We start from the raw sequence: 15,033 nt of genomic DNA, 5'->3' as shown, positions 1-15,033 counted from the left end.
TATATTGTTTCGATTTAGAAACTTTTTAAGTTTGACTTAACAGAAATTAACGTGAGTCGAAAAATAAATTCCATTTTGTCTATAAAACTTTAGAAATAAACATCGCAACGTTTTATAGATTAAATTAAACTTTTTGATGCCAATACCCGCGCCAAATAAGTACAATCAACAGAAATTTTAACTTAGTATTTAGAAAAATCCGCTCTCAAATATTGATGATACGCTCAACTGTCGAACTAATGACAGCTGTCATTGTCAAACATAACGAGCTTTTTCGTGTCCTAGCCACACTAATTAAATAGGTTACTTCAACTGAGGCCACGAATGAATAAATAGTTTCTGTTGCTGAGCACATGGCATCGCTACACACCTGGCGTTTTAGTTCGTTACTCCTGTTTTTGTGTTAGACGCGAACGACATTTGTTCTATCGCCGTCCCTTTCTGCCCCCTCCCTCTCTTTCTAACGCTATCTATTCTTATTTAAATCGCAGGATTTGTAATTATCCTTGTGAACAGGTCCGGGAGTCATTTTTCGTTTGCTAGAGATTTTTATAAGATGAATAAACATTAGGAAGGTTTTCATGGGAACAGCTGCGTTATTACTTTTTTAGTACGTTTGTTGTGGCTTCGTATCAAGTATTTAGTGACCGTTTTTATTCATACTTAGTTCTCTGTCTCGTACACGTATTTATTTCCTTACTTCTACATAGTTTGTAAAATTACCATCAGAGATTTTATCGCTTTTAATTACTGAACTACCGTTAGCTAAAATTAGTTTACGACTATTAGTAAATATTATGAAAAGGAAATGTTTTTATTATTATCTACGAAAAAAATCACAAAAACAGACGGAACTTCCTTGAATTTATGAGTCGCAGCATTGTGACATACTTTCTAAATTTTGGGGGAAATTATCATGAACGTGACTACTGTTATTTAAATATTAATTATCAGGAAGCATCATCGTCATACATTGAATTAATTAATCAGTTTGTAAATTAGAATTGGTGCACCTTCGCACCATCTGTCGGTACATTAATGAATTCTAATTATAATATTTCATATATTTAATAACACCTTTTAAAAGCTTATCGGTCGTTGCGAGTGATTGCATCGGATTTTAATGTGTTATTATGTTTTTGATTTCATAAAGCTGTGTTATTTAATTATTACGATTGATTTACTACAGTTTTAATGGTTGAATTATAATAATAGTTTATGATTCAATCTTAGAAAGAGTACTTATAATTATATCTTTAATTAAGTAATTCAGATTCAACATCGTGTTGCTTCTAGCTTTAAAATATTTACCAGAAAAACAATGATAAAAGGAATTAATCAATAATCAATAAGAGAAATTGTAAACAATCTAGAATCAAACTAGCTTAAAACATTTCAGTAATGACTCAATTTAAAAATCATCAATGAATTCAAAGCTTCAGCCCTTTATACGCAAGTCTCAGTAGGCCTATCGAGGCAAGACATCGTGGAGCCACGTTTGAGCCTCGCGTATATCCGTAAACAAATTACTTGCTCCCGAGAGATCATGCTGTAACTCGTAGTACTCGTAATTCGGCTCGTATTCCGGTAACGTGGGTTCGTGACGCGTGGGCTTATTGAGGCAGGTCATGTTCGTCACGCGAACCGCTTGATCACCTCATTGACGAGTGCTGAGACAAGTTACCGGTTACCGATGTCTCGGACGTGAATTTCAGGTTGTTGTCGCGGTTTTGTGGTTGGGAGAACCTTTTTTTATGGGTGATTGTGTGTTTGGATCGAACTTGAAATATTGATTGGTTAGGATGACTGAAATTTTATGTAAAAAAATATATTTTGTCTTGGGAAAATTAAAAAAAGTTTGTCTCTTTCATCTACATGTCACTATTCTGAGTTGAATTTCACTCGTATTTTTTATTTAGAATGGAATTTCACTTTAAATAGTAAATACTTGGAATTGTTTATAAAATAAATATCCATTGTTCATTCTTGTCCCTTGCCATCGACTAATTGTTGTCAATGCTGAATAAGTTGTCATCGGACTTAAATACTTAGACTTGCGATGAATTAAACGATAGTCTTGCATTTTATAGGGGTCCTTGTAAAGCCCAATGTCATGTTACGTGACATTAATGACGTAGAAAATAGGGTTGAAATTAAAACTGACGTCTCAACACAATAGAATATTTATAGAAATGTTTTGACACAAAAAATAGTCGTTGTTCTAAATAAATAGAGGTTCACGAAAGTAAGTTATGCTACTCTAGTGCTTCAGACGACTTTAATAGTCTAACTTAAAACGTTAGGTCTCACTAAATCGCTCCATTCTATCGTCTGTAATTCATTTTAAGTGCGACAGTCGCCATAAAATAAAGTAACATGTAACCTAATTATATTTAATGTTAAATATAATTCATCAAGACAACCGTCCATTGAAATTGTACCGCCATGATGGATTGAAATGGCAGTTATTTAAAATCGGTTAAAAAGGCAGGTGCAACCCATCGCCGAAGATAATAAAGGCAGAAGATAATCTCGAACGTTAATCTGTACAGTAAAAATAACGAGGTTAATTGGAATATGTTTTGTTTCGTTTTGGTATGTCCGTTTTTGCGGACCGTTAGTAAATTACAATGGGTCCGTGTTTAGTGCCGCTACTCGACGACAGATGGCATGCAAACTAAGTTGCGGAACTGCGCTCCCGTAATTTCGTATCATTTTATTATAAGTTGAGTATAAGCTGTTATTTTGTTTTCAGTGCAAAGAATATTACATGTTCACACAGAACATTTTGTAGATTCAACTAAATTTCGTTTTATATGAAAGTAAGTTGGGGGCAAACGAGCCTAAGTGAATCTCAAATTGGCGATATTCGTCCCGAAGTGCCGATTCGACATGTCTGTTGCGATTCAGCGGTTTTATTTGAATGAGAATGCGATTCGCGTGACAATATCGAGTGCGTACTGTCGGCAGCCGGTGCCTCTCTGGAAAATAGTTTCGGAATATAGATTGCTTTTTGTATTGCCTTTTAAGTTTTGTATTGGAAAACGATTACATTAGTTTATATATCGGAATTTCGGGGATTAAACGACGCGCGAAACGAGTACAGAGTATTTGATGTATTCGTCTTATTTATTTATTTAAATCGATCCTTTAGTGTCTGTTGGAATTTTCAACAATGTTTTTTAAGTCAGTTTATTCTTGTGCTAGTATTTTTTCATGTTCCTTTAAGACGTTTTACCATTAGAAGCTACTTCTTTTTTCTTTAATAGCATTTGAGTCTCCGATATAGTCTTGTCGACTATCAGTGTCACAGAAGATATTTAAATACTTACAAAAGTACATAACAATTCATTCAAAAACTTCAACAACATAAAATTATGACTACAAATCATAAAGTTTATTAGCATTAATTTCTAAACTATTATCTTGGGACCAAGTTCTGGTCCTTCCAGTATTCTTTCGAGAATATTCTAGAGAACAATAGAATAAGTTTGCCAAGTAAACAATTACATTGTATAAGAAAGTTCACGTATAAATTATAGTGTGAATGTCGGGATGTCTGCAAGTAATTTTACACTTGAGTACGTTTAATCTAGTTGAATATGAATACTATATGGAGACAAGTTGTATGGGTTTGGTGTATAAAAAGACAATTTATTAGAATTAAAGATGATAGCTTAAATAGTTTAGTGTTTAAGATCCTAAAAGGTGAAAGAATAATCATCTTCTAATCTAATTGCTTCTAATCTAATTGCTTATAAGATGAAGCTAGAAACTCAGCCAAACGTTCCCTTTTTGTGTTTTTATAGATCTTGAAGTAACCTGAAGCAAAATGTCACGTTTATTTAAAACGTGGTCCTTCGAGCCTTAATACATCAAATATCGTCTTATTTGCACACTTTCAATAATTACTACTACTTGCATCCTTTCATCTCCATATCAAAATTAAAACCATACCGTGATGTGTATCATAAACCGCTTGAACACTAAATACAGTTGCCATATCCAATAGCGCGGATAATTCGTCCGGTCAATCAATCACTAAATGGTAGCTAACAGGTTTTACTAATACCTGGGACGGTCCTGGTTGCCAGGGGCGTTCGGTAGTGTCCGAGATCGGTTGGGGTCCTGCGGTGTCGGATGGGGTCGTGTGGGGTCGTACGGGGTCGTAAATTGGTCAGAAACACCCACCCCATGTTTAAATAGATATCTGCACATCAGAGCGTGTTGGCCACTAAATGTATTAAGAGATTATTTGAACTGCGTCCACGTAAAAGCCCGTCAGGGTCATTTTGTTTAATGGCGTAAGCACTAGATTTAGTATTGGATTAGGTTTTTGTTTATATTTTTAGATAAGAAGATTTAACAATGCAACCCCATATCCTTAATTGTATGGGTACAAGTAAACTTGATGCAATGATAAAACTGATTCAAAGTAAAATATGTAGATCTCTTTATACAAATTATATGAGTTGTCATTTAGAAAACACAAAATAAACCTTGAAGACTACGGTAAAACTAAACATTATCTAACTATTTAATCTTTAAACTAATACGTACAGTATCTACTACTTAAATTACCCCAAAAATAGTGATACAACATTACAGCTAAAACTACACAATCAACTAATAAGTGCACTCGCTTCCATTCAGAAATAATGCATGAATTCTCCATTGAAATTCATGGTGTTACACAAGGTCCATGGTGAGCCGACAAAGGCAGTAGTTCTCCGACAATTCAATCAGTCTCCAATCAAATTGACTCGACCGACGCGACGCGACGTACGTAAGCAGCGTCACACAGTGCAAGTGTTGCGACAATTTGGACCATTTGGAATAAATCGCACGTTTTGGTCCTTTGTCATCAATATTTGGTCCTTTTAGTCGCGATGCTTAATAATGTTTGTTTTCTTGTTAAATTGTTCTGCTTAGTTTTTATTTTACTTTATTCTGTAGTCCATGTTTTCATCACATTTTCTATTTATCTATGTATCTTTAATATAATCTATAAGTCTATTTTATTCTGTTGAAATAAGTTTTAATAAATAAATCATATTTTGAGATAAGTTCTAATAAAATAATACAACCGTTTGCAACAATACAGAGGAAAAAGTCGCTCTCAAAAGTGTCCCAGACAGACTTCCTGAGTACCAATTAAATTGAAAACATAAACCGAGTAAGGTCCACTACAACAGCGGCCAGACGGCTACAAATTGGATCGATGCGACCGATTCACTTAAATATTTAACTTGGTCGCGTCTTGTCGCGCCTCCGCTAGTGTGTGCGCTTCCTAAAGCTCCACACAAACCACGATTGGCTATTGTTTAATGTCGCCGAGGACACGGCCGGGTTTTTTTATCCTGTCGACGACGGAAGCTCAATTCAGTGCAATCACGGCGCGGTGACGCGGGACGCGATATAGTTGCGCGCGTAGACACTAGCGCTGTCGGCGGCGAGTAGCGGAACTAATGTTCGACTAACAAGACTTTTTATGGTTTTTTTAGAATGCAGTTTAACCACGTGCATTGTTAATTGTATTATTTGTTGTTAAAGGAGTTAATATCTAGAGCGTGTGAAACAAACCGTGAAAATTCCCGTCCTACATATCAGGCGAGTGAATCTGTGCATAGCGTGGAGTTTAATTTAACAAATTGAACCGCCATCCGGCGGCCAAGTGGCGGATATGTCATGATGCCGCTCTCATGACGCACGTCAGGGACTACGTGTCGAAAAACAACATCTCTGATTTTACCTAAACATCTTTTAAACCCATTCATATTTTTACATTCTTTCACATTTGACAACTAGTGAAAAAATTATACGCATTACGAAAAAAAAACTATTCATTTCCACATTATTTTAAACAATCAATCAATCAAATGATAATTTCATAAAAAAACACACTGTATGTATAACGGTATTTAGTTCACAAACTAAATAAGATTTAAAATTCGAAACAAAACCATAAATACTTGTCAACGTGTTCGCGTAAATATTACAAGATGAACAAAGAACGCGAACACATTCGAATGATTTAAATTTGGAATTGGTGTAAAGCTCGCATTGATTGGCGGATGAGTCAGTATGATGCATTGTCCCATACTTACTGACTCATGGCTGACAATATAATGCCATTCCAACAATAAAATTATCGACATTATGCTAATTTTATTGAAACAAAAAACAGAACGAAACGAAAATGTTAGTTATTGCGAACTAAAATCATAAACACTGATTTATATTCTTTATTTTATATCTTTTCGAGATTAGTTTTACGTTTTATGGATATTGCCAGACTTATTTATTTATTGTAGAAAGTTTGTATAATCTGTGAGCAAAATTCAAACGTGGAACGCGGCGTGTATTGAAATTGAAAGGAGTTTACGTATAAAAGAGTCGCATTGATTTTCCTGTGTCAATGAGTTCTTTTTCACGTAATCCTTAAATGGTATGTTTGTAAACAAACCATATCTGTTTCTATGAAGTTCAAGGTCCCATGACCTCGGTCACGGGTGTTCCCTGGCACTTTGTGACCGTTTACACCCGGGACGAGGGTCCAAGGGTTTTCCTTGTACGACCTCTTTATTTTACGATAGGACTGGCTTTAAATATATTGTGTTCGATGTTTTCGAAAATAGAACTCGATTTTGTATTTATTTTCTTTTTCTGATAAAGTAATGTTCTTTTTTTTGTTTGTTGTCTGTGTGTAGTATGTTTTTTTTTTTATTTAGAGGTTAGGTTTTTCGTAATTGCCAGTGTTTAAGTACTTTCGTAAAAAAATAAGGATAAATATTCAGAATTAATATTTCAACGTTTGTATGACTTCAGTTTGCTGAAAATTTGTACGGGTTTGCGTTTCAGGGACCTGGCAGAGTAAAGTTGTTTGACTTTACTTTGTTTTAAGCGTTGTTTTTTTAATACTTTTTTTTTTCGAAACTCTTTCCGGGTTTTCTGGTCACGTGTGGGAAAAACGTGACAATAAAAGAACTTTTTAAAAACCAATGTTGGATGTTTGGGAAATTACGAAATTTTATTTTACTTTACTCTGGAGTTTTATAACATTAAAAATGGGAAACCGTTAAAACGTAGAAACGTTTTTTTCGTTAAAGTTTCGTTAAAGAGAAAAAAAACGTGTATTGGGGTGTACAGAAGGTCTTACTTGACAAACAACAAATATTTGAATTCACCAAAAGTGAAATGAAGAAAACTTGAAAACGCGAATTATTTGATAACTACAGAAGTGAAAATTGGGTGTCAAATTGTAGTTATACGGAGTGTAAACGGAATGCTCCCATACACCACAAACATGTGATGATAACAAAAGACTATTATTATTTTAAAAATAAAAGATGGGATATCAATGTTTATTTTATGTATAATATTTTATTATATACAGACAGTTGTAATCAACTAACCAAGACTAATATTGCATAAGGCTTTGCCAACAAAAATCTGCCTCCTGCCGTTTAATACGTTAAATAAAATGAAAACTAAACCGATTTAAATTATAAAAACAAAAATAAAATATTTTGTAGAGCGTTCCATTTACATTCTGTACAATTAAATGCGATCAACCTACCCTTTAGAGATTAAAACCCATAATGTAATGTATAAGAAAGTAATAATCAATATATAATACAGTCCTCTATACAAAACCTCCTGATATCGCTAGTTACAAGTTTCAATACAGATAGAAGTTAAAATTTAATAATAATTATATGAAACTTTCGACAATGGATACTTTAGCTTTATTATATACGAGTAACTGACAATAGCACTTTGCTAACTTTAGGTTTAGTCACGTAAATTAACTGTTATCCCCTAACTTCGCAAGTTAATTGTTTAACTTTTTTTGTTTATTCGTTTTATTTATACTTATTTTTTAATTTTGTGTTTGTTTTTATTTATGTTGGTGTAATTATTGTAAGTTTGTTTTTTAGTTGTTTTTATTGTTTGGTTTGTTGATTAAATTCGTGAATTATTATTATTGATTTGTTTTGTTTTAATGCTAATACGATTGTAAGGTATTATGTCAACTTAAATGTCTTTTATTCCCGATGGGGTAGGCAGAGGTGTATATGACACACTTTTAATTATTTGTGCTATAAGTCCCATATAAAAATGGGTAAGCCTATTGCCATGCACCGGACACAATTCCAGACTCTCTGCTACTACTTAGAAATTTTCAAAAATACCGATAGTAATACTTTGCTCGACCCAGGAATCGAACCCGAGACCCCTTGCTCGGCAGCCGTGCTTGCGACCACTCGGCCAATAAGGCAGTAACTAGTTTTAAACTTATTATTTATCCTTTAATTCATTATCACACACACACACATAGATACTCTATTTATATACTCTATGTATCTTCAACAACCCCACTATGTAGATGTTGTGGTTTCTAGAGAATGCCAGATATACATACCTATATACACACATACATACATACATATATGTTATATCGTAACGTGGTTACATATAACATTCTTCAATGACATGTAGAATGTCGGGTGAAGACATTAGTGTATGGTGCAGGGTCAATGTATTAGTTAGCGAAATATAATAATAAATGTACATAATTAATTTGTATTGTATTGTTTATTTATTGTATTTATTAGTAGTAGTAGTAGTAGCACAATGTGTTTCGCAGTGGCCACTGGGCAACTGGCTGCCGTGAAATGTGTAGCTGGTTCGATTCAATTTTTAGTGTGATCCATAAATTGTTGTTCTTTGTCTGGGTGCCATGTGTATGTGAACTTGTATGTTTGCAAAATCACCCACGACACAGGCGAAAATACAAGGATGAGGCAATGATTTTCTTAAAAAAAAATCATTATTTCAACCATAATCTCTATAGGCTTTATATTAGTATCTACCTAAAGTTACAACAATAACTCCACAAACATAACACTAGTCACCCATCCAAACACAAGTTAAGCAGAGCTTCAGTAAATGGGGTGAGCAGAGCTCTACAACACTACATCTTTATAATACACCATTCTATATCCCAAATGATATACTGGCAGATATATCCAAAATGCACACAGCCCTTCGTTGATTAAAAATGCCGAATATTTACACGGGGTGTGTAAAAACCGCTCGTCGTCTATTAAAAAACCGAAGTGTGAATAGTTGAAAGCACTCTGTAATCTCTGTAGTCTGTAGGAGATGAAAAACTGTAGTGACGTTGTGTTTTTTTGAAGTAGAAAGTACTTATTTATTGTGGGTAAAGAGTGTTTTCGATTTACTAACTATTGTTTTTTTTTGTTTCATTGGATGTTTGAGGAAATATGTGAGTGTGATATTTAGGTGACTGTTTTATATAAAAACAGTAATGAGCATACATGAAAAGACTGATGAAGCGAAAGAGATGTGTAAGATTCGTAACAATTGGTCTTTCTTTGTCTGTACCTAACCCTATGGTAGACAGGCGTGATGTTATGTTTGTATGTTAAACTACTTAATTTGATCTCCGTAGTTCTCTTATCAATCGTTGTAATTGATTGGAAATGAAGTTAGATTTTACCGCAGTTCTTATAGTGTATCTAGTTGAAATTAAACCTGTACCGTATTTGGCAAAGATTTCTCAAGATATTTAAGAACTTAATTGTCGTTTTATCCAGCTATAATACTTATTGCATTTCTTCGCAATATATCACACAAAATTAAACATAATTTTAACAACAACAACAAGAAAAGAAGCATTAAATACCAATAACTAAAAAGAATTACCAACGTGTCGCGAAAAATACAAGAGCAAATGTCTCGTCAAATTTCTATTTTCTCGTGCGAATAAAATCCTAGCATCCAAGTGATTTCCCACATAGTAGATTGACACCGCATGGGGGCGCCACCGTCGCCGTCGGTGACGCGAGGAACGTGCTGCCAACAATTTGTACACTATAACCACGGATCTCACCCTATCTTTTACTGAGAATATGCTTAGAAATTATTTAAAGTAATAAGTTTATAGGAATAAGTTATTTTCTGTTTAAGTATGATATTTTGTTGGATGTAAAATGTATAATGGGAATATTATTTAAATAATTGGTTTTTATATTATAACTATACACAGACAGACTAAATAAATGATTATATTGTTCGGTTTACCCACGTAACTATTTGACGAGGATCTAGACTTGTTTCAAGCCATGCTAGAAGCTCATATACATACGCAGAATTCCGTGACACACGACGCGGCTTCGCGGTGACCCGGGATCGAACCTAAGTCTCCATGTTCAACAGTCGCACTTGTGAACCCTCAACCAAGTAGGCAGTACTTTTCAACACATTTAAAACCAAAAATCAAAATGAAAATCAAAATTTTGTCACCCAGAAACAATATCATTTCAATTTCAAGCACAATAACCACTCAAGTTGTCAGTTCGGAAGATTTGCATGCCCCTTGTTTGAATGTTGAACCTGACCTTCAAACGAGGATTACATTACGGACCCCTGAGCTTCGATCACGGTAATCCTTAATCACAACACACAGACCAAGTTTAAAACGTGCTGAGAATATTTTTACAGAGAAATATTGTTTTGAAATCGACGATGATGGCCGTGACAATGACTGTGAGTCAGAATAAGTTTTGTTGTTTAATTCTTCTTTGGAGAATTTTTCGTGTATTTCTTAGAATTAGCTTCGGAATATTCTAATATTGGTTTGTTCTTAATTTCATGTTACGTTTAAAACACAAGGAGGGCAATTCTTCTTAGTTATTCGTGTGTCACTGAACTTCTATCCGTAGTATATACCCTTAGTATAAGTTTGCTCTACGTTTAAAGTAATCGAATCGAGAGCGCGTTCGGCGTTCTGATTTGCTGGATCGAATAAACTAACCAAGCAGAGCGCTTAAAGCATACTCGTTCTAAGGTTCTAAGAATTTATTGAGATTTATTAAAATCGGTTGGATCGTATTCTACAGCATTTTTGACAGGGATGTCAGGATGAATCCGAAAGAATATAGAAGGTTTAGTTAAAAACATTTATTAACTCACGCCTTGGTCCCTTAGAAGTAGGTAGAAATACCAGAACACCAATTTCAAATAAATGTAAACACCACAAAAATTAAGAGAAGTTATTCAAGCGAAAATTACATTTAAGCATATTAATAACAACTTCATAATGTTTTTCTAAGAAAAAACATCATAATGATGTGTTAAAAGGGAAAGAAAAACAATAACGCGTGTATCATGGTTTAGTAATATTCATTGTGACCCCGGGGAATCCGGAGTTGTCCCGACTTCACCGTAATCTCTGATGCCAGACGGTTCCACAGACGAGACCCCACTGCGTATGAAAAATTTAAATTTTCCATCGCCATTCACATTCATAGCTAGGGATCTCTCTATGCTTTGTGTTTTCCAAAGCATTGATCTCCGATTTGATTTGAATGATATGTAAGGGACAAATGTTAAAAAGATAAAAACTTGTAATGTTTTTCTTTTGGTGAAAATATCCTTTGTTGTTAAGTTATGAAGGATGTTTTTTGTTTAATAGAAATATTGTCTCATTCAAGTTATTTTTAACTGTTAATAAAATTGTTTGAAGTAAGTATTATTTATCTGTACGAGTATTAACAGTTAGACTATTATTAGTTGTTATTATTTTGGAGATTTGAGATAGCATTCCTTATAATCCAAGATTAAGTGCCTTTGATAAACAATATACTTAATTATGCTCCCTATAATAATGGTTTATAATTGTCTCAAGTTACCCAATTAATACACATGGAGATGTTTACAAAATTGAGAGGTAAGGACCACGTGTGTCGGTTCAAATGTCTTGAACCTGACCTCCCGGAGGACAGAGGGTGCCGGAGGGTCCAAATATAATCTATACGGTCTGTATAAAGAGGGAATCGTGACATGATTGTTTATATGCCTCGTTGGTCTTCATTTGGAATCATCAGTTCGGTTTTTGGGTAAGGAAAAGAGTTTGGATGGTTTAAGTTTTTGTTTATTTTCTGTGCAATTTTGTACTTGATCTAAAGAAGACCTTTTTTATGTCATTAATCCAAAGACATTTACATAAACTAGACCATCTACTTAGGTAGGAGTAGTAAGTACACGTAATATAATACATTCATTAAAGCCAACATTTGAACTTATAAGACGAAAATGTCTATTACAATCAAATACTAACATAACTAACTACCTACAGCATGTCCCAAAACCATTCAGGTCATCAGACCACAAAGAAAACGACCAGAAATTATAGTTTCCAAGGAAGCTCTTGAAGAATCATGTCCCTGTTTACTTCCAATAGGGGGGCTATCAAAGCCTTCCTCACGATCCTCATAAAATGTGCCCCTAAAAATAAATGGTCATTATTCTGGTACACTTGTTGCCTTGAATTGTGTCGTCATCGTCCCATCCCCGGCTAGGGTTGTCAGAGGTCCGGGTAAGGAGTAAAGCCTTTCAGCTTTCAGTATTTGTGTGTCTTTGGGTCGGGGTAAGCTGTGTTGGTGATCTGCATTTAAGGTTGTGCTGTGGATTTGTCAGGAGTTCTGTTGTTGGTGGAAGAAGTACATGTTTTATAATTACTTTAATTATTTGTTTATGAGTGATGATGTAACTGATGCACGTGTAATATAGACCTGCATTTTTATATGTAAATGTATTGGGTATGTAAAGATAAGCAATTACGTTGAAACAATTTGAATGTTAAGTATGTGCATGCAAGATAGTTTTTTACAGATCACTCATGAAAATAATCGATTAATTATCAAAGTTAGATAAGATTTTTCGATACAAAATATTTTAACATTTTAGTGAAAAATGGAACAAGATTTTTCTTAACTTGAAAAACTGGGAAGTTTCTCCTCTCAAGCGATATATCTTGTGGGTGCCGGGGTAACCCTACGGGTATGAATATGGCGATATCAGTGACCGGTCCGGGAGGCCGTCTGGCGTGCGTCTGCCCCGGGGTATATCGAGATTAATGCCTCCTGTGGTTACACGCCCAAGGTCACGTTTACGTACGTTTGTTTTTGTCGTGGGAGCTCCTTTTTTGAACCTTTTTGGCCAATTGAGGGTTAGGGGACCGAGTTGTTCGCCTGTTAGTAGATCGCCGCAGACCAGTTCAAAGAGTGAACTTGTTCGAGCTTGAAACAACGTTTTCGCCAGTCCGTGTATGGAAATGGTGGCAATGACCTTTTGTAAACAGTTTTGAACTTTATTCGGATTAAAATAACGTTGTTTGTATTACAACTTAAATGGTTTGAGTTGTTTGTCTTTTGTCTTCTAGTACGTGATTTATATGATGGAGAACTTCTTTACTTAGATTTGTTTGAGTGCGTTTAAGATTTTGTGATTTAGTTTGACATGTTTATCAAGTGCACATACGTGGGCTTATTTATTATACAGACTGTAACATAAAATCAACTAATGAACTCATACGAGACAATATATGTCTACGCAATATTATAAACCAATTCATTTTTCTTAATAAAATATACAGATAAAAAAACAAGCACCAGTCTTTGAGCACATATGTCTGTGCGTATGTCTGTGTGTTAGCAAAACCAGCAATGTAATAGAATATTTTTCTCATAAAAGAAAATAAAAGAAAAAGATAAAGCGTATACGGTCGGAAGTATTTAATAGAGACGGTGTTTCGTAGCCGTAGCCGTAGGCGCTACGCCGCTACGCATCGTAGACGCTACTACGAGAAGTCTACGTAGTACATAATGGATTTCATGATAGATGTAACAGTGTTTTCTTATGAACTTTGTATGGGATTTTGATCTTAGATAGCTTTATCTTTTGTATAGGATAATGAAATTATCCCTTGAAGTCGGATTGTTACGAAGAAAATAGAATTGTTGTACAAATTGGTCGTATCAAGAATAGGTAGGCTAATATGTATTATTATATGTTTTATTGAGGAAATATAAAAATACTTTTCTCAAATTAATGTAAAGTATGTTTATACATAATCTATTGTACTAGTTCTTATTTCCAGGCACAAATACAGATATGAAAACGGTTTTATTTCTTCAAAAATATGTATCGTAGAGGCAGTATATCTCTCGACAGTAAAACAGAGCCTTAATTTTATGTATTTCCAATCGATTTTATTTTTTATGTCAATGGTTTTATAGTATGATATATGCTTTCATAAAATTTATAGGCAAATAAACTTGTAGGTCTATAACAGTAAAATGTATCATTAGTTATGTTTTCCTGTAACGTCAGGAATTACAAGCGCGATTCGTATTCGGGAATAAAATTTATTTAGTTAAGTTTTTTATTGTCTGCATTAGATGTCAGATAAAATGCCAAACGATGAATGCTGGCATACTCTATTCTAGTTCAAAAAGATTAAAAAAAAAAATAAGTGCTATTTTTTTATTTTTCTATTTGCCGCTAGAAGAACTATCAAACCAACCACCACAGATTAAACAACAAAATCTACAACGTACTGGCAGCTCAAACCCAACAGTCTATCACAAACAAATGCACGATTCCAAATTTGAAATCACCAAATAGATCGCGCAAGGTTGCCACGGGGAATGAGGAAGGAGAGGGACACTTTCACCCTCGCACCAAGGTCACACGGACACTGCAACGGGACACATGTGTATGTGTGGGTGCATGTATTCAGAATTCGGCTGTATATGTTTAACATAGCACCGTTAGTTGTGGTAGGGAACATTGTCCATGTGTGCGTGTGTCTTTATGGTGTCTGTGGCCAGTAAAAGCTACCAGACTTTATCTTGAACAGTTAAGTAGAATTCATTATTTATTTTCGCATAAATTGTCTGCTATTAAAACGGTGCTGAGTCTAAAGTTTTTTCGTTTCTTTCGCTTTTTGGTTGGGTAATAAAATGTTATGAAAGAGTGCCTATTATAATGATGTAATTTTTGTATCAATCCGTTATAATGAAGTAACAAAAGTGTTGCTATTTTCTGCTTATTTCTGGGAATAGACGTATCACTCTGTTTCCAGCCAGACTAAGATTAATTTGTATTATGTTCTTAATTAAGTACTGGCAACAAACAACTTACAACATTAATCTCAAGTTG

The 15,033-nt window shown here is 34.4% G+C and overlaps 1 protein-coding gene across 5 annotated transcripts in view; it reads right to left on the bottom strand.

Moving 5' to 3' along the window:
- Positions 1-15,033, bottom strand: part of LOC118262164 (DNA N6-methyl adenine demethylase) — a 111,042-nt gene that overhangs the window by 56,769 nt on the left and 39,240 nt on the right. The gene's annotated exons all lie outside the window — the stretch shown is intronic.

Source organism: Spodoptera frugiperda, chromosome 20 (genome assembly GCF_023101765.2).
Source record: "Spodoptera frugiperda isolate SF20-4 chromosome 20, AGI-APGP_CSIRO_Sfru_2.0, whole genome shotgun sequence".
In the NCBI taxonomy this organism is placed as follows: Eukaryota; Metazoa; Arthropoda; class Insecta; order Lepidoptera; family Noctuidae; genus Spodoptera; species Spodoptera frugiperda.
The sequence above is the reverse complement of the archived record's forward strand: the minus strand, read 5'-3'. Positions and strand labels throughout refer to the sequence as shown.